Genomic DNA, 24,705 nt, shown 5'->3' with positions numbered 1-24,705 from the left:
AGTGCAGTCAATGAGTGAGTGACAGCCTGGGCTAAGTTGTCAGTCTGTTGGAGCCGAGGACTCGTTTCTGTGTGCCTGTCGTCGTGCGTGTGACAGTCTTGGACCAGCTGCTGGAGGAGGATGTGGTCTGTCCTGTGCAGCGCGGATGACAATTAATACTGGGTGCCGACATGAGGCTGTGAGTGGAGTTCGACTGACTGAGTGGACAGCGAATACTATCCCGAGCTGCGAGACTGATATGTGGATGCGGACCGTGACAGAGCTAACGAGTGTGACTTAGCGGCTGAGTGAGTGTAGTATAAGTGATCGAAGACTGTGTGTGTGTGTGTCATTGTAGATATAACATGAGAAACTAAGAGAGAGAGCGCGAACCGTATGTGTGATTGTCCTGTGTACTTGTGTAAGTTGTGAGCTCGGCAATCGCGCGCGTGTAAATGTATAGTTTTAGTATTTAACTAAAATCTTGGAAATAGGATGATACTGGTTTCCGTCTTATTTATTTACCCCACCAACACATAACAATATAATTAACATAAATGCTTCAAGCAGATTAATTAATGCCTTACACTTTATGCATACAATATTCATATAAAACAATATTTAGCATAAAGTGGAAAGGAAAACCACGAGAGTGATAACTGTGTCAATTCTTTTCAACGGAGAAGCAGTAAGAAGTTTTTTTTTTTTTTTTTTTTTTTTTTTTTGTGGTTTGTCTCCAGCAGGTTACTTTTTTTTTTTCTTTCTGTTTTTACATACTGGAGCTGGAAATCATATGACTTTAGGGCAAAATTGATTAATTATCTCAAAGATATTTTCTTCTATCACTTGACAAACCCACCCCTTGGTATCATAACCAATTAGAAGAAAAGGTCCCTTTAGTTCTCTTTGCCGTGACCACAGAAAATTAAGTTCTGTGCCATCTAGAGTCTCAAAAATGAATTCATACTACTTGTAGTCGTTGAGTAGTGCTTGCTGCAATAATCTAAAAAACAGACATTTTGACATGAAAATGAGGTCTAGGAAATAAAGGTCCCTTTTTCCATGAACAGTCACATACACAGAAAAGAAGCATGTCAAAGCAGTTTTGAAACCAGATTATCCTAGGCGGAACATCCTTTCGTGAATAATGTCGACATTCAACTGCACCACTTCAATCGTATGATCACCAAAACTATCAGGAGTACCCCAGTTCAGAGACATCCCAGATGCAACATTCTAGTTTGAGAATATAAAATAATACATAACCAAGAGGCGTATATTCACGAAGATCTCACAGGCAGACTACGTGCTTTAATGTGCTACGGACCTTATCAGCAAACAACGGTCATGTGAGTTGGGAAATAATCTCATCTCTGGAGCTTCATGGTATGTCTTGCACCACAGAATATGTCCCTGGATTTGATATGTCTCGAGGAGTTGGTAAACTTATAACCACATACAAACAAAGCACAGAGTTTTTCGAGACTTTCTGTATAAGTGGAAAAAAATCCTCATCCACCGTTTAAATGTGGGGCTGATAGACAAACTGTCCATCATACCACTTACGAGTGCGTCCTGCATGCACAAGGGACTTTCTCTTGGCAACATTCCAGGCAACAAACTGCATCAAACACTTAAATTTAAAATTGTAATTTTTATGTACTGATTGTATTGAAAGTCAAATGTTTAAAATAAAAACTGTGATACAGCAACCTCGATACAGAAAACACGATAACTCCACGATTGTCACCAAACAGAGGGGGGATTGGAGGAGGAGGAAAACAATTAAAGAACACAGATTTAAGCTATTACATAGGTTTAGTAGGTTGTCTTTACAGTTCACTTCCTATCTCGCCAATAAAAATTCGACTTATGACACTGAAGAGTTTGGTTGAACCATGTTCTTTAGCCCTGGAGCACAAACCTTCTTCAATTATCTTATTTCACAAATATTCGTTATTTTTACGACATGACAAAAGTAATTACATGTTATAAACCTCATTATAGGTCCGTATTGAAAATTTACAATTCAAAAAATAATAAAGGTGTTCACTAATCCACCTATTCAATACTTTATGTCCACTTAAAGTGGTTTCATAAACATAATAACACTTATATGGGACATGTTTTGCCCTTAATTTAGGGCATCTTCAGCCTAAATAATCTTCAAAAATACATATAATATTGCAAATAGAAGCTAAAAGATTAGCTAGTTACTAAAATTTGGTACATATAATGTAAATCTTGATACATTAAAAAAAAACATGTTAATGGAACACTGTCAATGATCATACTAAAATTATCTTGTCAGAGACTAAAACTTCCTCCATTAAAAATATGTAGTTCTAATTAAAATGGTTCAAATAAAAATGTTCGTGGATTCACCAATGTGATAATGCATATATTGCCAACAAAAACATAAGCACAAAAACACATTGTAACAGTTACAATACGAGACTCAGAACCAACAGAAGGGCACTTACTAACACAACGGCAGATAACAAGTAACAACTTACAACAAACACTGAGCATTATTCCAGAATCTACCGGCATATCTCGACAAAGGTCTCTGATAATATTTCCTACCTGTACAAAGGGCCACTTCTTCTTCGATAATTCAACAAATGTTTCAGTTTCGTCTTTACGTATATCTACCTTTGAATGTTTTAATACCTTCAAGCTTACGGCTTTAATAGCGGCCTCGAACATACTGTATACATGACGTGTTTTTGTGCTTATGTTTATGCCCTCATTTTGTTGCCAATATATGCATTATCACATTGGTGAATCCACAAACTTTTTTATTTGAACCATTTTAATTAGAACTACGTATTTTTAATGGAGGAGGTTTTAGTCTCTGACAAGATAATTTTAGTATGATCATTGACAGTGTTCCATTAACATGTTTTTTTAATGTATCAAGATACACATTATATGTACCAAATTTTAGTAACTAGCTAATCTTTTAGCTTCTATTTGCAATATTATATGTACTTTTGAAGATTATTTAGGCTGAAGATGCCCTAAATTAAGGGTGAAACATGTCCCATATAAGTGTTATTGTGTTTATGTAACCACTCTAAGTCGAAATAAAGTATTGAATAGGTGGATTAGTGAACACCTTTACTATTTTTGAATGACAAAAGTAAGGAAAATCTGGCAACACTTTTTATTATATATTATCAGTCACTAAGAAACAATGCAGGGCACTGCCTAAAGGCACAGAAATAATAGTTTTGACAGCAATGAGAACATTTGAAACACTTAGTAGATACTTGGTAAAATGCCTTACAACAAACAGTACAAAATGTTGCAGTCATTTCCTCCTTTTTCAAGGACATATGTGGCAGATAGTTCTCCTCAGGGCAGATAACGTTCCAGCCTTTTCTTCATGAAAGGGTTCCATTCCAAGGACCAACTGTATAGTGAGGCACAGATCATTTGATAGTGTTGGAATGTGTAACCTGCTTTTCATCCATCGTGAGGGTAGCTTGTCACTCAGTCAAATTAGGCAGTGTTTTCTTTAAAGACTTTCTTCTTTTCACAGCTGGTGTTGTGAATGTGGATTGCCCATACAATAAAAGTAATTATAAGCCTATAACGTAGATGTAGCGTGGTTTCAAACGTTTGTAAAAATTACGATCTTCAGAAAAGCCGCAACTGTTTTCTAAACAGTGTGAGGAGTTTCCTCTTGGAAGTCATAAGCTCATCATTCAAACATTAAAGCTAGGAAGGTACTGAAGAGATGGAAGCCCTTGGGTCCCGCACTTTTCGCGCAACAATGAAGATTTGACATTTGTAAAAATTACAAATGTTTGTGCTGTAGGGTTAATTCAGCACCAAATATTTTCAATAACTTAAACTAATTGGAGGGTTCTCAAAACATTAAGCCAAAAAACAAACTTGTAGGCCATGGTCGAATTGTGTTAGTAGCTCCTAATGTTTCCATAGAAACTGCACCTGGCATTCTTATGGGGTCTGTTCTCTCTGAATGTCAGTAGCAGTCAACAAGCCCAGAAAATATTTCTTCTATATTCACTGAGATGCCAGCTGTGAAAGTCTGAAGCTGTTATGAAAATCATTTTTGTTGATAAAGACAAGGAGCACCATTTGTTCCTTTATTTAGTTGAACTTTTGCCCTTTCTTTTGGCCAAGGGCTACGTCAATGTTGGTATTGTGTACTCTGCTGAAACCAGGACTCATTACAGGTGATAACCCGGGTCTCATCGTGTTAGCAAAGCAACAAGCAGAGTTTAGGGCAATTTGAAGCAAATTTAAGGATAATTTTCACAGTAGGAATATTGACTCGCGTACAGTCTTCACTCTTCTACCTAGGCATCTTATGGCACGGAGCGTTGTCAGAGCTGCCAACAAGTGGTGATACTCCCTGTATAAGTATTAGGTTGCTCTAACTCTAACCTAACCCTCTCACTTGTTGAAGTGCTTTTTAAGTTGTTGCAAAAACAAGTATTGACTGAGAGTCATCCTAAAACCATATAAATGCACCATTTTATTGGCAAAGTATAGATGAATGTTCACGTACAACTAGTCATGAAATCTAATCTCTTCCTTTCATACTGCTTGTTCTCTTTCCTCTTTTTGTGCTGGGAAGAGTTCACAGTTGTTTGCAAATATCTAATTTGATACTAATTCAAAGGATAGGTTTTACTATAGAGTACAGATGGAAATGAAATGATCTAGTGGCTACAAGTCCATCAAATATCAGAATGTCATGCAACATAAGAGGTAACTGATAAGTAGGGTTGGGCAGACCGGAAGAGTCAGCTGTTCCAAAACTTCATGAGGCAAGAGGGCATGCACCACGCGCAGGAAAGTGCCTATACCGGACATGCCGTGTGTAATTACGGCCAGCGTACAGCTGCACGAAAGTTGAAGGAACAGTCGGAACACTGAAATCTGCACCCATTGATCATGTTAAAAGGTTGCTTTCAGGTTATGATTTTACAGTCAAAATGAAGAACACATACCACAGTTACAGCGACAGTACAGATGTATAAAAGTAACTATTCCAAGGATATTTTCACCAACTGAAATATATCAGCCTGTACTGTGAGCAATTAGGGCGAGGGTAAAGCTTCACGACACGTGGAAAAGCGGTTGGAACTCAAATACTCACTACAAAAAAAATAATCGTGTTTAAATGTTGCTTTTAGGATAAGAATGTTTTCATTCATTCTGAAATACACTTGTCACAATTACACCATCAGCAGATCTGTTTAAAAACATCACAACAAGAACTCTGGTGTGACATTCTGCAAAGTTTCGTCCTTTGTACGGTATACAATACTAGGCTTCAATGAAAACACTCTTACACAACAGTTGAAAACTAAACAGAACACTTTAAGTGATTCGCATGTACCAAAGACAAGTGGCCGGATCAACAGGACTCAAAGAAAAAAAGAAGATATGACAGAACACCCCAACACCTGAGGGCATACTGCCGGTATCGACAGTAAATAGCTTAATATCATTATATTAAGCTATTTGTCGACAGTCAGCTAGTAGTTGTAAAACATGTAATAGTTGTATAACATGCAATAGTCAGCTAGTAGGCGAAGGGGAGTGCATAGTGGCGCTGTTGACGGGATATCAAGTCACTGTTTTGGTCTCGCTTGAGAAAGTTTCGAAACAACTGACACTGTGTTCCGGAACAATGGAACACAACTGTGAACCTGGTGTATTCACAAAGACAGACGCACACAAAATGCTGTCAGTGGCATACATTAATTTATTCACAACTTATTCTCACATTAAACATACACATCAATAAACCACCATTCTTAACAACTGAATATCACGAAGCACAAGGAGACTGCAACCACTGCATATCAACTACCAATCCTACAAAAGCATATTTCAAACACAACTCCTACATACGTCTCAGCAAAACAACTCCTGTTAAACAATAACTCAACTCCACCATCGAGACTGTCTCTTTGTACAGGCTGCCTGGCCAGGCTTCTAGAAGTATATGACACAACATATCTTCTCGTAAATTCTAGAGTGCCTATAGTATAGGTATAATGTAAAGAACATTCTAAAACCATATAGTGTCAAAGATACGTTATTCTGGATGTTACAGTGAGTTGCACAATGTTACTGTGGATTATACATCATATATACATAAAATAACAAAATATATACTATTAATTACAGGTCCTTACATAAACTAAACTCATATAAATGTACATATATACAGCACATGTTTCATGACATAACCTGACAAATAATACAATCGTATCGTCCGTACATATGTAAATAATCATAATACTAATAAGTAGCTGTAAATACTTCATAGCCATACCTCACAAGTCATAATAATAATAATAATAATAATAATAATAATAATTCGAGTCCAATACTTGCATTATTTACACATAGGTTAAAGAATATTGCTTTCAAGTTATATCAGTCTATTACACTTGCGTCAATATCCCACCATAACTTGAAACAATTTTGACAGTGACGTATGCTGCAATCAAGACATGGGCTATCACTAGACTTAGGTTACCCATTTCCGATAGTTGGTTTAGTGAACGTCAAGCCTTAAGGCTTTTGAGCTGCAGCTAATAGCCATTGGAGTAGCCTGCTGTGTTAAGGATGGTTCACAAGCCCTAGCCTCTGCTACTGCCAATACTCAACACCTGATCAATGTAGATGGTAGCTAAAGAATCAGCCTCCTTATACTCTTAATTCCCCTAGCTCGGGGAATTCATTTCATCAGGTCACCATCAAGCCTTTCCAGAGGCTATGCATTATTATTATTATTATTATTATTATTATTATTATTATTTCTTTCTTAATCCGTTTGTCCTGCAGGGTTGGTTTTTCCCTCGGACTCAGCGAGAGATCCCACCTCTACACTTAAGGCCAGTGTCCTGGAACGTGAGACTTTGGGTCGTGGGGATACGACTAGGAAGGAGGTCCAGTACCTCGCCCAGGCGGCCTTACCTGCCATGCTGAACAGGGACCTGGTGGGGGATGGGAAGATCGGAAGGGATAGACAAGGACAAGGGAAGGAAGCGGCCATGGACTTAAGTCAGTTACCAACCCGGCATTTGCCTGGAGGAGAAGTGGGAAACCACGGAAATCCACTTCGAGGATGGCCGAGGTAGGAATCAAACCCTCCTCTACTTAGTTGACCTCCCGAGGCTGAGTGAACCCCGTTCCAGCCCTCATACCACTTTTCAAATTTCGTGACAGAGTCGGGATTCGAACCCGGGTCTCCCTAACCACTACACCACAGAGGCGGACATTATTATTATTATTATTATTTTCTCAGTTGCAAACAATAAGCATGACCAACAATAAAGTTTGTGAAGTTCGCATGAGCCACATAACCACAAATACTTTTCATACTTTTACGTTGAAATACCCTTTGTATGGATTCTTGTTTTTCTCCTCCTGTTCACACTGTAACTGAGTAAGAGGTGGGGTAGGCTTACCATTTTTAATTATCAGCAATTTATTTTCATATTTCAGTTGCGAGAATGGTTTATCCAACAACTTACACACGGTTCAGCCATTTCACAAAAGTAACATCACAAGGTCACAGTCACGTTAAACACTATAACTTCAGATAAACTAAAATTGTTCTGAGATCAACTGAAATATACCAATAATTTCTAACTATAAGCAATCCATTAGATGTCTTGCACACGCAAAAACAAACTCGTGATACTGTAGCACATGGGGTAATGCCATCAATTCGGACACTTCCGGAGAACTTCGGGTCTTTGGGCCTTCTCTTTCCACTGCTGTCTTTCTCGTTAGTGGCAGCGATTTGATGGACTGAAGCCTGGCACAGCTCAAGGTTAGTATCCCTTCGTTCCCCGCACCATTCCGACATTCACCAGCAAGCCTCGCGCGGCGGGTCGAGGGGAGTGGGCCGAAGGCCTGGGCTGCGATGTTAGTCTCCGATGCCTTGCTCTCAGAAATACGAGCGACGTTCTTTCTCAATGCTTTCAAGTTTTGTAAATGGAAGAATGTGTCAGATGCTTACATTATAATAAGATTTAGATTTCCATTGTTCTCATTTGAGGCTTGGGCTTCACTGATAGCCTTGGTAGCCCTCAGTATACGCCACTGAATTCTGACAATCCATCACAGCGACTGTACAGCTGACGATGACCTATTTAACAAGTCAAAACCAATACTGTGTTTTAATGTAATTTAAATTATTAGACACTTTGTATATATCATCGCCATAAGACCTATCTGTGTCGGTGCAACGTAATTTAAAAAAAAACACACTTTGTATAATAAAGTACTGATTAGGTGGAAAACACTCATCCTTCATACTTGTGTGGTCAAACTATCAATACGGACAATGAAGCTGATAGATTATAGCAGTCCATCACATTCGTCGACTTTGCCTTGGACATAGATTGTATCTTCTGTCTTCCTCGACATCGTTGGATGTGCTCTCCTACTCTCAACCGGATCGTGCCGTGTCGGGGTTGCCTCACCGCCAGTCTCTTCCTTGATGATAAGTCTATGCATTCTGCTGATGACCAGATTGTGCTGTGTCATTAGTCGCCTCTCCTCCAGGTGGAATGTGGCAGTACCAGGCTTACTCCGTATGCGCAGCGGTTGGGTGACTCGCTGCAACTCTGAAGCGTGGACATTGACAGGAGGGTCGGTCTTTATTAAGTAGACCCCATGGCCTACCTGTTTATCCACCTCGACGGGACCAACCCACTTAGGTGCGAGACCTGCATGAAACCTTCCAATCTTATTACTGATGGAGACTGGATGGTTACGTCGCAGTACTTGTTGGCCTGCTAGGAAGATCTGGATCTCTTCGACATCTTGAGCCTTTGCCTGGGTAGGGATCTCTTCTCGGCCAAAGCTTGCTTCTCTTTGATGTCCTGCTGCTGCTGCTGCCGCCACTCTGCTAGGGAAACAGCCGAATCATCATGAGTAGAAGTGGGTGGAGAACGAATCTCCCAATCCCCGGTGCTGTATAGCTGTCGACCAAGGAACAGCTCCGCTGGGGAATAGCCAGTGACACGGTTGATGCGTCGTCGGAGGGCAAAGAGTGACTGTGGTATCCGACGGTCCCACAGTCGATGTTCTTTGTCTATTAGGTGGACCCGTAGCATCCTTTTTAGCTCCTGGTTCCATCGTTACGTTGGATTGGCCCTTGGGTTGTAGACAGGCGTGGTCCAGTGCACTACACCCCATTCTGTCATCATTTGCTGCCATTTCCTTGGCGTGAACCGACTCCCATTGTCCGACAGAATACAACGTGGATAACCATATCGGCTGAATACCTCATCTTGTAGAAGGCTGGCGATGCGCTCCGTTGTAGCTTCTGGTATCGGAAAGGCCTCAATCCATCTTGTGAAGAGGTCAGTGATTACTAGGAGTCCCTGGTGTTCTAGGGTAAGGACCCATCAAGTCCAGGGCTATGACCTCCCAAGGGCATTGCGGCCGTCTTCCTCGCTGACTGGAATCTGCCTTCCTATTGCCTGCCTTGGTGCAGGTGCAGATGTAGCACCCCTTCACATAATCCAGGATGTCTTTCCACACATTGACCCAGAAGAATCTTCATTGGATAGACGGATATGTCTTTTCGCCTCCTGGATGTAACCACATGAAGGAAATAGGTTACAAATTTACTACAATAGATCGGGATTTACAAATCTTAAAAAGAATTGAAAAAGGTAAGCTCATGACGGAATGTGAAAACTTATACATCTATCTAGATCAACAATTTAACAAGGACAAAATCTTAAATGATGTAATAGATAACAAAAGTCCTCTTTACGAACAGATTTCAAATCTATTCCTTCAGAATAGTAATTTTTATAAAATATTTAGCACCAAATCAGTAAACACTCCCACAATCTAACACACACACCACTTTCTCCCCTTCTCCCGCTGCCGGCAACTCCCCCTCACGCGCAACGAATAAGCCCTTAACCACGCCTTCTCAAGCTCACCCCCCTCTACCAAGACTTCACAAATACAACGTGCAAAGTAAGAGTTCGGCGACTGCCAGTTGCTCTAAAGCTCTCAACATATGTTAACATCTCAGTGGTCGAAGGGGTAAGTGTCAACACTTTTAATTTAACTTCCACTATTTAGCCCCCTAATTCCAATTATGGTTCTTCATTAAATTTTCAAAATAACTCTTTAATTACAGAATTTTGTCAGCCACTTGGCTACCCACCGATTGACAACAACTTTTACTACAACAACGTTCCCTCACTTCAACACGTCTAACAACAAAGATCCACACCTATCACAAACTCTTCCCACAAATACTACATTAAAGATGGCCTAATGATGTCTACACAAACACCAATATAGCCTACGACACCAGCATTCTAACTAATATTATCTCAAAAAAAGAACCACGCTATATGAAAATTCTTCAAAATTTATAAGCATTTAAATGAAAATCAACATTTATCAACTTCAAGAACCAAGAACAACTTTCCTCACCTTTTTAACAACACGCCATTTGACAATTTACTGGAAGGTGCTTTCCGATTTTAACTCTATTGTAATATCAAGAATCAACCACCTATGTCGTAATTCTCAAATAATTGTCATGTTTTTAGACTCAAATATTAACACAAATATTATTAAGTAATAGTATACCACATTTTATATTGTAATAGTTGTTTAATGATCTCTAATCCATTTTACAAGACAAAGTTACTTTTTAACAGTATTCATAAGTAATTTCCAATGAGGTACCAGATCTATTCCTAAGGTAAAATATGGCTGATGATGCCTACTATTGATAAGCGAAACATGTACCATCCAATGTATTAATTTTATATTAACAATTTTGATAAGGACAAAGTCCTAATTTTTAAGATTGTATTGTATTGAATAGGTGGGTAAATAAAAAAATATACTAGTGTTATTTAATACAATAATACTTTCAATACGGATCCAAAAATGAATTTTATCATGTGTAATCGTAGTAATGTTTATTAAAGGTGAGAAAATGTGCGGTTTTTCATTTGAGCAAGCATTTTATATGATAACATTGTTTTAATCCCTACATTCCTACTTACGTTTTTGTAATGGCCTAAGTTAACTGTAGTTAGGAAAACCACATGGACAGTCTTTCTAAGAATCCCACAGCGAAGCATGGGTACATCAGCTAGTATACACTACATAAAGAATCAAATGAGAATGGTTTCCATCTGGGACAGTTTACAACTACAAGTAGCCTTATAAGTAAAAGAACTTGCTTCTATCATAAGAAAATGCATAAGGGAACGTGAAAGATGCCAGGAAGCATAGTAGTAAATCAAATAGAATGTGCCTTAGTGACAGTAACGCATGTGACATCCATTATTGATATAAAAACATGCCGAGGGCCAAACTATGATTCTAATTATTTTGCAAAAGTAGAACTGAGACAAAAATTGGCAGTAGGACAGAAGGAAATGAAATCTGGAAAAATTACAAGAACCATACGGAAAGCAGGAATTACAATAAAAAATGGACAATACTTTGCAGACGATTGGACAAGCTTCTAGAATAGGGAAAAGATGGTTAGAAGTGCAAAGGTGTCTTTAAAAGTAGGAAAAATCACAATATGAAGATAAAGTTGGAATTTAAGAGGACAAATTGGGGCAAATATTTGTTTAAAAGAAGAGGAGTTAGGGATTGGAATAACTTACCAAGGGAGATGTTCAATAAATTTCCAATTTCTTTGCAATCATATAAGAAAAGGTTAGGAAAACAACAGATAGGGAATCTGCCACCTAGGCGACTGCCCTAAATGCAGATCAGTAGTGATTGATTGATTGAAAGATCCATACAAAGCACAACACAAAAAACCCTGGGTATAGCCAGAAAGAAAGGAAATAATAGGTTTGCTGCAGTGTGACGAAGAGATTGGACGGAAGAATAAGCCAACAGAGAAAATGCTACGAAGAGAAACTAGGTCAAGCACGGAACAGTATGAGGTATGTAGACGAGAAGCTAAAAACATCTGCAAGAGGAAGAAAAAAGAGATGCTCAAGAAAAAACTACAGAGACAAAGGTTACAGGAGAGGACAAAGGAATTCTATAATGAAATTACACTAGAGTCCCGTTAAACCGAACCCGTTAATCCGAACTGAAATATTCAATTTTTTTAAAAAATTCTCCATATTGAAATTAAAGAACATACTAATAGAATGAAGATGTACTTGCATTTTATTTGTCATATTTTACTAGAATAACTTAATGTAACCATAATTACACATCATAAACCATGGATCACTGGTCGTTTATCTTTACAAAGTACGTTAGTTTCTTTTGCCATAGTGATTGGAACCTGCTCGAAGATGCAGTGTTAAACCAGCGTCTCATAAACATCACATCAGTGGGCGTAGCAGCAGAGTGTTGCTTGACGTAGCGTACGGCAAGTTCTAGGGCGGCCGCGGCATCTGAATGTGACACTAGGTGTTCACTGTGGTCTTCTTCATCGTCACTCTGTTCCAAAACAATAAGTTAAATTGTACAAGATCCACCTTTCTAATACAAGATACGTTGTGTTGAAAAGGTGGATCTTGTATAAAGAATGGACATTTCAAACTACAGTATGTACTGTACTGTACTGTACTGTACTGTAGAAACTATTTTCCTTAGATGGTTGAGGCGCTGGCTTTCTGACCCCAACTTGGCAGGTTTGAACCTGGCTCAGTCCAGTGGTATTTGAAGGTACTCAAATACGTCAGCCTCGTGCAAGTAGATTTAATGGCATGTAAAAGAACTCCTACTGGAGAAAATCCTAGCACCTAGGCGTCTCCGGAAACCGTGAAAGTAGTTAGCGGGATGTAAAAACAATAACATTATTATTAGAAAATATTTTCCAGTTAATCCAAAATTGAGTAATATCGAACAGACTCCGGTCCCAATTAGTCCGGATTAACAAGACTCTACTGTAATTACTTCCAAAAGGGGTATAAAACAAGACTGAGTGGCTGTAATAATAAAGAAGGTAAGCTATTATAGAATGAATAAGAAATAAATGAAAGATGAACCAAATACTTCTGAGAACTCCTTAACAACGAAAGGGAAGAGCTGGAAGAAAGTGAAAGGGAGATGGAGCAGACAGGGTCAGAACAATTTATGTAAATGCCTCCACACTGAATAGAATAACATTATTATTAGAAATTTAGTAATCCGAACAGACTCCGGTCCCAATTAGTTCGGATTAACAAGACACGCTATCACAAAATTAAATAACCATAAGCGAGCAGGAGGAGATGGAATAACAAGTGAAATGATTAAAAACTGCAGTAAAAAAGTGCTACAAGTGAGCAGATTAGTAGGATATGTGAGGAAGAACAGATACTTGACGAGTGGACTATAGGAATAATTTTCCCAAAATACAAGAAAGGAAATAAATATGAATGCATTAATTATCAGGGAATTACATTACTGAATATTATTTACAAAGTATTTTCAAATGTTCTACTGCAATATTTGACTCCATATGCTGAGGAGATACTGGATGAAGCGCAAATAGCTTCAGGTGAAATAGGAGACAATGGGTTGGGATATAGTATCATATCTGAAGTACTTGATTATTGTTTGGTTGAAAGAGCTACACCAAATGAATGGAGAATTGCTATAGTAGCCCCTGTGTACAAAGGAAAGGGTGATAGACATAAAGCTGAAAAGTACAGGCCAGTAAGTTTGACATGTGTTGCATGTAAGCTTTGAAAAGGCATTCTTTCTGATTATATGAGACATGTTTGCAAAATTAATAAGTGGTTCGATAGAAGGCAGTTCGGTTTTAGGAAAGGTTATTCCAAGATACAGAAGATATCCTGGATTCAGGAGGTCAAATGGACTGTATCGCGATTGACCTGTCTAAGGCATTTCATAAGGTGGATTATGGGAAACTACTGGCAAAAATGAGTGCAATAGGACATGACAAAAGAGTGACTGAATGGGTGGCTATATTTCTAGAAAATAGATCTCAGAGAATTAGAGTAGGCAAAGCCTTATCTGACCCTGTAATCATTAAGAAGGGAATTTCTCAAGGCAGTATTATTGGACCTTTATGTTTTTTTATATACATCAATGTATTAGTAAAGAAGTGAAATCAGAGAAAGGCTTTTTGCAAATGATGTTATTCTGTACATATTAATAAATAAGTTCAAAGATTGTGAGCAACTGCAAAATGACCTTGATAATGTTGTGAGATGGAAAGGAGGAAATATGATGATAAACGGGGTTAAGTCAGGTTGTGAGTTTCACAAATAGGAAAAGTCCTATCAGTTTTAATAACTGCATTAATGGGGTGAAAGTTCCTTTCGGGGATCATTGTAAGTACGTCTGTGTTAATATAAGGAAAGATCTTCATTGGGGTAATCACATAAATATGATTGTAAATAAAGGGTACAGATCTCTGCACATGGTTATGATGGTATTTAGGGCTTGTAGTAAGGATGTAAAGGAGAGGGCATATCAGTCTCTGGTAAGACCACAAATAGAGTATGGTTCCAATGCATGGGACCCTCAGCAGGATTACTTGATTCAAGAACTGGAAAAAATCCAAAGAAAAGCAGCTCGATTTGTTTTGGGTGATTTCCAACAAAAGAGTACGGTTACAAAAATGTTGCAAAGTTTGGGCTGGGAAGACTTGGGAGAAAGGAGATGAGCTGCTCGACTAAATGGTATGTTACATGTAATGAACTTCATGGTGGTCCGTACTGAAAATACACAACACTCAAGTTGGGACATCTTGAGCCTAATTTTCCTTCTCAAGACAATATAAGTTATAAACATTCTTATGAATGTATTGTATTGAATAGGTTAACCATTTTAATAAAGATAATAAGTGGTATGTTCCGAGCTGTCAGTGGAGAGATGGTGTGGAATGACGTCAGTACATGAATAAGTTAGAGTGGTGTCTTTAACAGTAGGAAAGATCACAATATGGTGATAAAGCCGGAATTCAAGAGGAAAAATTGGGGCACATATTTGTTTATAGGAAGGGGAGTTAGGGTTTGGAATAACTTACCAAGGAAGATGTTCAATAAATTTCCAATTTGTTTGCAATCATTTAAAAAAAGGCTAGGAAAACATCAGATACGGTATCTGCCACCTGGGCGACTGCCCTAAATGCAGATCAGTAGCGACTGATTGACTGAAGGTAGATCAAATATCTGTTGTCCATCAAATGATGGAAAAATGCTATGAGCATAATATACCAGGTGTATGCATAAGTTTTTGCCTGGTTTTGTAATAAAGAAAACACGTAATTTTTAAGGGAAATTCATTTTTTGTTTATTCAAAATATTGGCCATGGGCTTCTACACTCTTCGCCCATCTTTCAGGTAAGTTATGAATACCGTGCCAGAAAAACTGCTTGTCTTTTGCTGCAAACCATTCATTGAGTCATTTTCCTTCTTCCTTGAAATTGCTGAAGTGCTGCTCTGCGAGCGCGTGCCCCATTACCCATATTACTATTGTACAAAACATAATCTATAAACCAAGTGGCTCGCCTATGCAGATGGAGAATGCTAACTCCCAGATAAACTCAGGAACGTTTGGCTGCTGCAGGAGCGACAACATAGTTCAGCACCAACAGCAGCAGTTTTGAAGTGTCATTTGATTTCAATTTTGGACGTGTTGTTCAGACTTCATCAATATTTTAAAATTTGGATTGTAAATTGAAACATACCAGATTGTCTAATGTATTGTGTGTTGTAAGTGAATGTATATTTTTCCAATTGGATCGTGGCTGAAGATGACCCAGTGTATATGGGATTGAAACCAGCCCCAATTATATAAGACATTATACAAGCTAATGTTATTGAATAGGTGGACCCTTCTCTATCCTTTGATAGTGCCCCATTGATGTGAAGATGATGCCAGGTCGGGGCAGTAGGGCAGGTGTGGAAGGATGTCCCATCCAAGCGATTTCAAGGTGTCTGTCACTGGTTTTGTTGTGCGAGACGGCGCACTGTCATGTAAGAAAATCACTTTGCCATGTCTTCTGGCCCATTCCAGTCGTCTTTCGATCAATGGCTGATTCAAATTAATAATTTGTTAGAGAAAGCATTGTGCATTAACGGTTTCTCCGGGCTTCAAGAGTCTTCGCACTTTTGTGGTCTACCAGAGCACGCACTGTCTTTCTCAATCAAAACACCTTGTTTAAAATGTTGAAACCATGTCTCACATGTTCTAATTGACGGAGCGTATTCTCCGTATATCCCTACCAGCAAACTGTATTAAAACTATGACTTTCCACAGCCTTTTTCTTTTGATTAAATAAGAAAAGGTATGCGTGCTGCAAATGTTCTTTTTCAGACACAAACGTCAACATGATCACTGAATGATACAACACAGACGCTAGTGTTTGGCGGACTGAACTGACTTGTCAAATTCATACGCTGCGTACTGTTCACTGGCGCCATCTCTAAGTGAAACCGGAAAAGACTTATGCATACACCTGTTAGATTTACATATGTCATTTATAGATTTTAGAGAAGCTTTTGATAGTATACACAAAGATAAACTTTATGAATATGTGGATGTAATAGGAATACCACAGAAACTGATTAGGATTACTTTTAGAGAAGTCAGGCTGAAGGTAATGGTGGATGGAATTGGAAATGAGTTTGCTCTTAAAAGAGGAGTCAGACAAGGTGACACACTTTCAGCCACTCTGTTTAATCTGACAGTTAATCAAGTCCTTCTCCGGACACCATAGAATTAGTTAGTGGGACGTACAAACAAGTTAACATTGAAAATATTGTGTATAAATCTAGACAAATTTGTGCATGTGCAGATGATGTAGTGTTAATGGCCAGAAATTATAGATATCTGAAGGAAATGTTTCTTGAAATGGAGGAAGCAGGAAAATTTATGGGAATAGAGGTAAATGGTAGTAAATCCAAGTACATGCATATGACAACTATAGAATGTAGAAGAAGTCAATATAATCTGATGATAAATGCAATTTTTAGAATGTATAGTACGCGCACCTTTTAGTGATACATGGACACCCTAGTGCTGAATTGGTCGAACTCGGTTATCTTCGAGATTCGTATTGGCAACCTTTGAAACTCAAACTATGAATCGCTTACGCATCGCTGTGTGACATCTGGCGTTCACTTTACGTACTAGTACTGTTGTTGTATACACAGCAAAACCAATCCGCCATTGTTGTGATTATCTATGTATTGTTCCTCTTGACAGAGCTCTTGCTCTCTGGAACCCTATTTATCAATAAATTAAAAAAAACTATAGAATTCATGCTAGGAATAAGATTTGCATTGAGAAATATTATATAATGTGTGTGTGACGCAGTTGTTGGCTTAAGATAATAAAGGTTTATAGAAAATTCATATCTATCGATCATATTATTGATTCAATTCAGATTTCATTTCCATTCATTTGGCAGTATTACCAGAACCAGGAGAGCTGCCTCCTTACTCCTCACCCCTGGACAAAAATCAATCACTAAAAAGTGTGTGAATAATACAAAGTTTTGAATATTTGGGAATCATATTAACTAACAATAATAAAATATGACCATTGATGCTTTCATGGCCCGTACTTACGGGCTCACGCCGTGTCAAGAAAATAAGATGACATTCTTTACGTTTCACAGAGAACTGTGCTCCATGTCTTCAGCAAAAAACCTTGACTGTTCACGAGGAAGACTTCTCCAAGAGTGAAAGTTTGAATTTAGACATTAGTAATAGCAGTGTAAGTAGTCACCAGATGGCTCACAGTACGCGGTACAGCGCTAGCATTCGAAGTGGGCACCATCAGAATCAGTCTGGGAAGGGGTCACATAACAGGTGTACATACATTATGAAAGTATGACACTGACACAAGCCTGGAATTAAACATCTGGTGATGAGGAATATACATATTAGGAAAACACAGAAACAAAATTATTATTATTATTATTATTATTATTATTATTATTATTATTATTATTAAGCGAATGATGCTACAGCTGACAATAGACTATGTACAAGTTCTTAACAGGCACAAAAAAGGACTCTATATACATAAAATATATATATATTGTAATGGTTATAGTGTCCGCCATGCCAACTTGCTACAGGCCCGCCTCGTCACCGTATTCGGCCCACCCCCTTATTTCAGCCGTGCCAATCACGTGTAGCACTTTAGTGCTAGGCCAGCCACTCTCGCCTCCGCCCGCGGTCCCGCAGCAGAGGACTACGGAAACGACTGGAAGATTAATCTGGAGTCTTCTATTTCGCGAGGTTCCTGGATCCAATATAATGAGACGAAGTCTCTTAGTGCATTGGCACTGCCGGTGGCTGCATGTAGCCTACGCAGTGGCCTCCACGGTATGCACTAGCCAGCGTATTGGTAGGTGTGCTAGGTACCAACTGATGAGCCCGCCCTAGCACACGAGGGCGAAACGCTGGCAACCAAGAATGAGTTAGCTGGAAAATTTATAATGTCCAATAACGGACCATTTATATTGGTGTTATAAATTTACTCATTCGGGACAAATGTTTCAGATTCCCTATGGGAATCAACATATATATCATCTGATGGCCAAGCAGGCATCAATTTTTGGTAATGAGACGAAGTCTCTTAGTGCATTGGCACTGCCGGTGGCTGCATGTAGCCTACGCAGTGGCCTCCACGGTATGCACTAGCCAGCGTATTGGTAGGTGTGCTAGGTACCAACTGATGAGCCCGCCCTAGCACACGAGGGCGAAACGCTGGCAACCAAGAATGAGTTAGCTGGAAAATTTATAATGTCCAATAACGGACCATTTATATTGGTGTTATAAATTTACTCAATCGGGACAAATGTTTCAGATTCCCTATGGGAATCAACATATATATCATCATTCCTGGATCCATCGGACATCCGGACTATTCCAGAAGGGCTGGCGCAGGTATATAAGAGAGGAACGACCTGCCTCCAGTCAGTGAGAGTTAGACGGAATTAGTGAGTAAGAGTGAGTGAGAGCGAGATTGAGTTCGCTGGAGCGCAGTCAGTGATGGCCTGGGAGAGTGCAGCCTGATAAAGTATCTGCCTGTTGGAGCCGAGGACTCGTTCTTGTTCCCCTGACGTCGTGTGTGTGTGTGCGTCCCTTGTGGCTGGCTGCTGGAGAAGAACCTTGGGTGTTCTGGAGCGGCGAAGAAGGGAGCACTGGGTGACGACGTGTATAGACTGCGAACGGGGTTCGATGGATTGAGTGAACAGCGGATACTATCCCGACCTGCGAGACTGATGTGTAGGCTGTGGACCGTGACAGCGCTAACGAGTGTGACTGAGTGAGTGTAGTGTAAATAATCGGGGACTCTGTGTGTATGTGTCATTGTAGATGGGACATGAGAAACTAAGAGAGAGAGAGCGCGCGAACAGTGTAAGTGTGTAACCGTGTACTTGTGTAACTTGTAATCTCGGCTATCGTCTGTGTGTGTGTAAATGTGTAATTGTAGTGCTTAGATAATAAATCTTAGAAATAGGACGCTACCAGGTCCTGTGCTCAATTATTTATTTATCTACCCTGCCAACACGTGACAATATATACAAACTCCGCATTAGAAAGGTTAATGCGGGGGCCTTTCAGTCTCTTAAGAGACGAATGTCCAGCACTTCCAGCCAAGAGTGTGCCTCAGGGGTCACTCGGTGAATGTCCTCGATGGAACCCAGCAAAAGCTCGCAGAGGGCAGTCTTTCAGAATGTGCAGGGACAGGGAAGGGAACTACCTACATAAATCCTTAATGGCTGGCAACCACATATTAGTTAATTGATAGCCAGTGTCCCTGCTGAATAATAAAATAAGCGAAGAGATACACCATTGAATAATGGCTGGAAATAGGGCTCATTATGCAAATCTTACACTATTTAAGTCTTACTTATTGTATAAACCTACAAAAGTTAAATGTAATACCCTTATTAGACTTGTAGTGACAATGGCTCAGAAGCCTGGAATCTTTTAGCTGATGACATAAAAGAATATTTGAAAGAAAGATTATTAGACAACTAAATGGCCCAATTCAGGACCAGTATGGTTGGAGGATAAGAACGAATGCTGAAATACAAAATATACTAGATTTATTACGTCACAGAGATGAGATGGTTTGGACATGTGCAACGGATGGAGGAAAATAGTATGCTAAGAAAAGTAGCTAAATTCCGAACAGATAGAAGATGGCAACAGGGAAGGCCAAGACCACGTGACAGATGGAGTGATGAAGTTGAAGCTGACTCGAGGGCAAGGAACATCCATTCCTGGAGACCAGCCGCTCAGGATTGAAGTACATTGCAGAATATTATAGAAGAGGCCAAGGCTCTCACAGGGCTGTAGCACCAGACAAGTAAGTAAAGTATGTCTTCTGGTATGGTAAAGAACAAATTTGTTGCTTTCACTGACCTGTGTCAGTCTCATCCTTGGCTTTAACGATATGAAATTGATGGGAGGTATGAGCGATGCTAGATATGCTATGCCTTATATAGCCAGTCCGGTATGCATGGTGTGAAAATGTCACTCACAGGGTCACTTGATATGAGCAATTCACTGGACATGGCACAATGATATGAAATAGCAACTTCTAGGTCGGTGAGGAAAGCAACGGTAAAAAACCTCACTTCTCGTTTCCCAGTATACCTCTTCAGTGACACCTAGGCCATTTATGACAGCTGATGGTGAACTATTTAGGATCAAACTGGCCTTCGGGCTGAATATTCGAAATATTTATTTACATAAAAATTCCCTCATTAATTATTACTCTACAGTACAAAGCCATGACCGTTAAAGTGTCAAGTGTATATGGTCTCACACTGTGGTTAGCCAGTTTGAGTACTGTTAATGGAAAAAAGGAAAAAATTCACCATAAGAAGGTTGACCGGCAGAATAGGAAAGGTGGTAGTAACTTATACAATTTCTAATCACTAGACTGCATGCCTGGATTCAATTCGAAACCTCTCTCCTCTGTTCATATGGAGCGAGGGCATACGACGCTGTTGGTGATGACTTGTCCGTTGGATGGAAATGTTAAACCTTGAGCAGACCCCTTGGTGTTATTCGACAGGAGTAGGTTAGTGTATGTGCTCACACCAGGTTTCACCCTCCCATACCTCATTATCATAAACTTGCACCTTTTCCTTTTACAACTGGCTTTACGTTGCACTGACACAAATACACAATCTTAAAAAGAGAGTTAAGAGGTTCCACCTATTCAATACACTGATATATAGTAGCACAAACTTATGTCACAACATGTTTCATTCGGGACCGGTTTCGACACATATTTTGTGCCATCATCAGCCAATTGAAAGTACAGGGCAAAAGATATACAATTATCAACGCACATAACACAAAATATATGACAATGTTTTCTATAGATGCCACGAAGTGACCCAAATCGTACAGCCACCTACTCGGTCCCACTAACAGAACGAAGCATATCATTTATTGAGTGGCTCATCTCCTTACTCCTCCCAAGACTTTCTGTAGCAACATATTTGTAACACTACCCTTTGGCAGAAATTGTCCGGAACAAATCGTGCTATTTTTCTTTGCATCTTTTCCAGTTCTAGTTTCAAGTAATTCTGGTGAGGATCGCATACAATGGTACCACACAGGGAGAAACAAAGTGGAAATCATATAAAATGGATTAAGACCATATTACCCAGAACAGCCTAGCACCATAGGCTAATACTTTCCAGGATAGCAGTAGGAAAACAAGTAGGGATATATTTATCCCACATCGTGGCATCTATAGAATACTCCACTGGAAATAGTATATATATTTTTTTTTTTGCTAATTGCTTTACGTCGCACCGACACAGATAGGTCTTATGGCGACGATGGAACAGGAGAGGGCTAGGAGTGGGAAGGAAGCGGCCGTGGCCTTAATTAAGGTACAGCCCCAGCATTTGCCTGGTGTGAAAATGGGAAACCACGGAAAACCATCTTCAGGGCTGCCGACAGTGGGGTTCGAACCTACTATCTCCCGAATACTGGATACTGGCCGCACTTAAGCGACTGCAGCTATCGAGCTCGGTAAATAGTATATTTAGGCTTACCATAATTGAAAGAAAAAAAAAAGTTATGCCACAATTTGTTCCCTGGATGTTAATGAATATATCCCATAGACCTTCAATGAACGGGTTATTACTAAGTGCAAAAAGAACGTTGATGGATATCTGGAGAAACCTTTTTCTAAGCATAGTAAATCACCGATTTCAATATACTGTGTCGAATTGCAATGCCGTTCAGTATCAGTTTCTGTAATCAAGAACTGTAGATATAAGTAGGCCTACAATTAGAAAGATACCGTAGTGTTTTAAATCAATAACATTTTCCGAATTCGTACACATGGAAAATGCAATGGAAGTTTCATCATATTGATGACAATACCGAGCAATAATATAAATGGATACGTTTATCTAAGCAAACAACGACAACAACATGCAATTGCACTTAACCTTCTAAATTATTCGACGATGCATAAAACAGTCCAAGATAACTAACCTTGCCAAATTTTATTCCGGTATGTTGACACTACTAGACAAGGGGACAATTTACTGGCAGAAAACCGTTCTTGTTGAGACACCTGCTGAACACAACAGCATATAAATCATAACCGTCCAGATGACAAGGACTAAAAATAATTTTACAACAAAACAGTATCACCAACAAGCCAACAACACTGCAGTCCACACAGTGACCAAAGAGAATAAGTAAGAGTCGACACTCAACGTTATTTTTAACTTCCGTACACAGCGGCTGACGCAACGACTACCAGGAATTGCACGTTAGCGCTCGTAGTGGTCGTAGGGAAAAACTAAAATTACCGGGCGGGCGATTTAAATCGTTTAGCGCGGGTCGCGTCGGGTACCCAGGTTCTCACCCTCCCTCCCACCCCCTCTCTTAAATATATTCATTTCTTTTATTTCATATCTTTCTTCTTCTTTCCTTTCTTTCTCTTACCTTTTTTTTTTTTGGAATACTTCATTCTGAACAATGATACACCTAAAGGTTGGCCTGTGCTTTATTATTATTTCTATTTTTCTTTTTTTCTTGCTGGAGAAAAGAAGCTTACCAGCCTGTGCTGCTTATTATAATTTTATTTTTACTAATTCACAAAGCCATGAAGGAAGGGATTAACTGGACTGACCTGTGCTGCTTTTTTCTGCTGAGGAAGAAAGAAGCTAACTTGCAAAGGGAGGGAGGGAGGAAGTGACCAGAAGGTGAGTGGGATTGGCAATAATTATCTCTGATTATGAACTACGACAGAAATAGACACTAACATCACCTCGTACCTCGGTCCCCTTTAACACACACTGAGCCAACCTCAATAGTCAATAGTATTATGCAGAAAATGAAATATAAATACAATGTAAGAAAGAAAGCTATACACAGGAACCAAAATGATTAAAGGAAACTCATATGCTAAGGAGGGAGTTTGTAGGATTCAAAGGTAAATTGAAATTAAACATGATCTTTTGATTTATGGAGCTATATTCTACCTACTATCCACAGTATTACAGGTATAAAAATTGTGTAGAAATTGCCACAAATTTTTTGTGATCATAGTATATCATAATTTCATTAAGTTACATTCAGTAGTGTTAATCATGAATTAATATTCATCAGCCAGAAAACAATACAATACAACACAAAATCATTCATTTATGAAAGAAAGACTGGAACTGTCAAGTTACAACATAATAAATACTTTTCTCTCTTTTTGGAGTCTAACACAAGTCAAAAGCTTATGGCAACATCATTTGTATTATCTCAAGAAACTTACTATATGATACATCTTTCAGTCTGTCAAATGAGGCATGTAGGGCCACACACTGAGGAATATTGAGATTTGTACTTTTGTATCTGCTAGAGGATGGCAAGTCTCTGGCAGAGTAGTGTTTGAAGAAACCAAGACAGGATAGCACATACTCTGTTCCTACATATTGCATCAAAACACAGCATATCATTCAATCAGTCATCTGCATTTAGATAATAAACCATGTCAAGCTACAAAAATGTATGCAATCCTTGTATTTACAGTACTTAAAAATGTTCTATTTCATGTGACAGTAAGATATATCTATATTTCTCTGTTACATGGAAAAGGATATTTCTCTGTTACATGGAAAAGGATAGAATCATGAATATGTTTATGGGCTTAAAAAGACAAGAAAGCGATTACAGATTCTGTGATTGTTCCCCTCTTACAACATGCAGGAAGTACAAATAATGCTTCCTTTCAGTCCATCCGCAGGGGAGGAGTTCCAATAAATTGAAAGAAATATGTAGCATCAGTATCTACGTACAATAATATGGCAGCTGATCCAGCACAAAACAATCGCATGCCACGTCACAAAATAGCTCAACCCATTAAGATCTACGTTCAAGGAATTGGTCGCTAATTTATGTACAGTATTATGAACAACATGCTGCTACCTTCCACAACATTACCGTGTGGAAGGGGCTTTGCTGTGACCTAATCAAAATGCCAGTCAAAGGCGGTGGAAATTCACTTCAAATACGGTGCCATTTGTACCTACTGTACATCAAAGGCAGAAATCTGTGTCAGTGGTTGCAGAGTAGGCTAATCCGTGGTCTGACAGCACTGCACTCTGACCGGCCAACCGAACAGAGGAAGGGTGGCCATGGCTTTACACCTCTGCATTTGAGACACAGAAAGAGGCTGTTTCCCTACCACTGGCTGTCCTGAGAACGGTTTTCCTTTCGCCTGGAGTAAGGCGAATGA

At 39.2% G+C, this 24,705-nt stretch overlaps 1 protein-coding gene across 2 annotated transcripts in view; it reads right to left on the bottom strand.

The window, feature by feature from the left end:
- The window catches only part of LOC136860156 (embryonic polyadenylate-binding protein B), an 89,980-nt gene extending 67,335 nt beyond the window's left edge, over positions 1 to 22,645 (bottom strand). For both annotated transcript variants that reach the window (XM_067138739.2, XM_067138740.2), the window contains exon 1: positions 22,461 to 22,645. The gene's annotated coding sequence lies outside the window, so the exon portion shown is untranslated. The remainder of the gene's footprint in view (positions 1 to 22,460) is intronic.
- Positions 22,646 to 24,705: the final 2,060 nt, after the last annotated feature.

The sequence above is a fragment of the Anabrus simplex genome, chromosome 1 (assembly GCF_040414725.1).
Source record: "Anabrus simplex isolate iqAnaSimp1 chromosome 1, ASM4041472v1, whole genome shotgun sequence".
In the NCBI taxonomy this organism is placed as follows: domain Eukaryota; kingdom Metazoa; phylum Arthropoda; class Insecta; order Orthoptera; family Tettigoniidae; genus Anabrus; species Anabrus simplex.
Note: the sequence above shows the minus strand (reverse complement) of the source record. Positions and strands in the feature narration are given on the sequence as shown.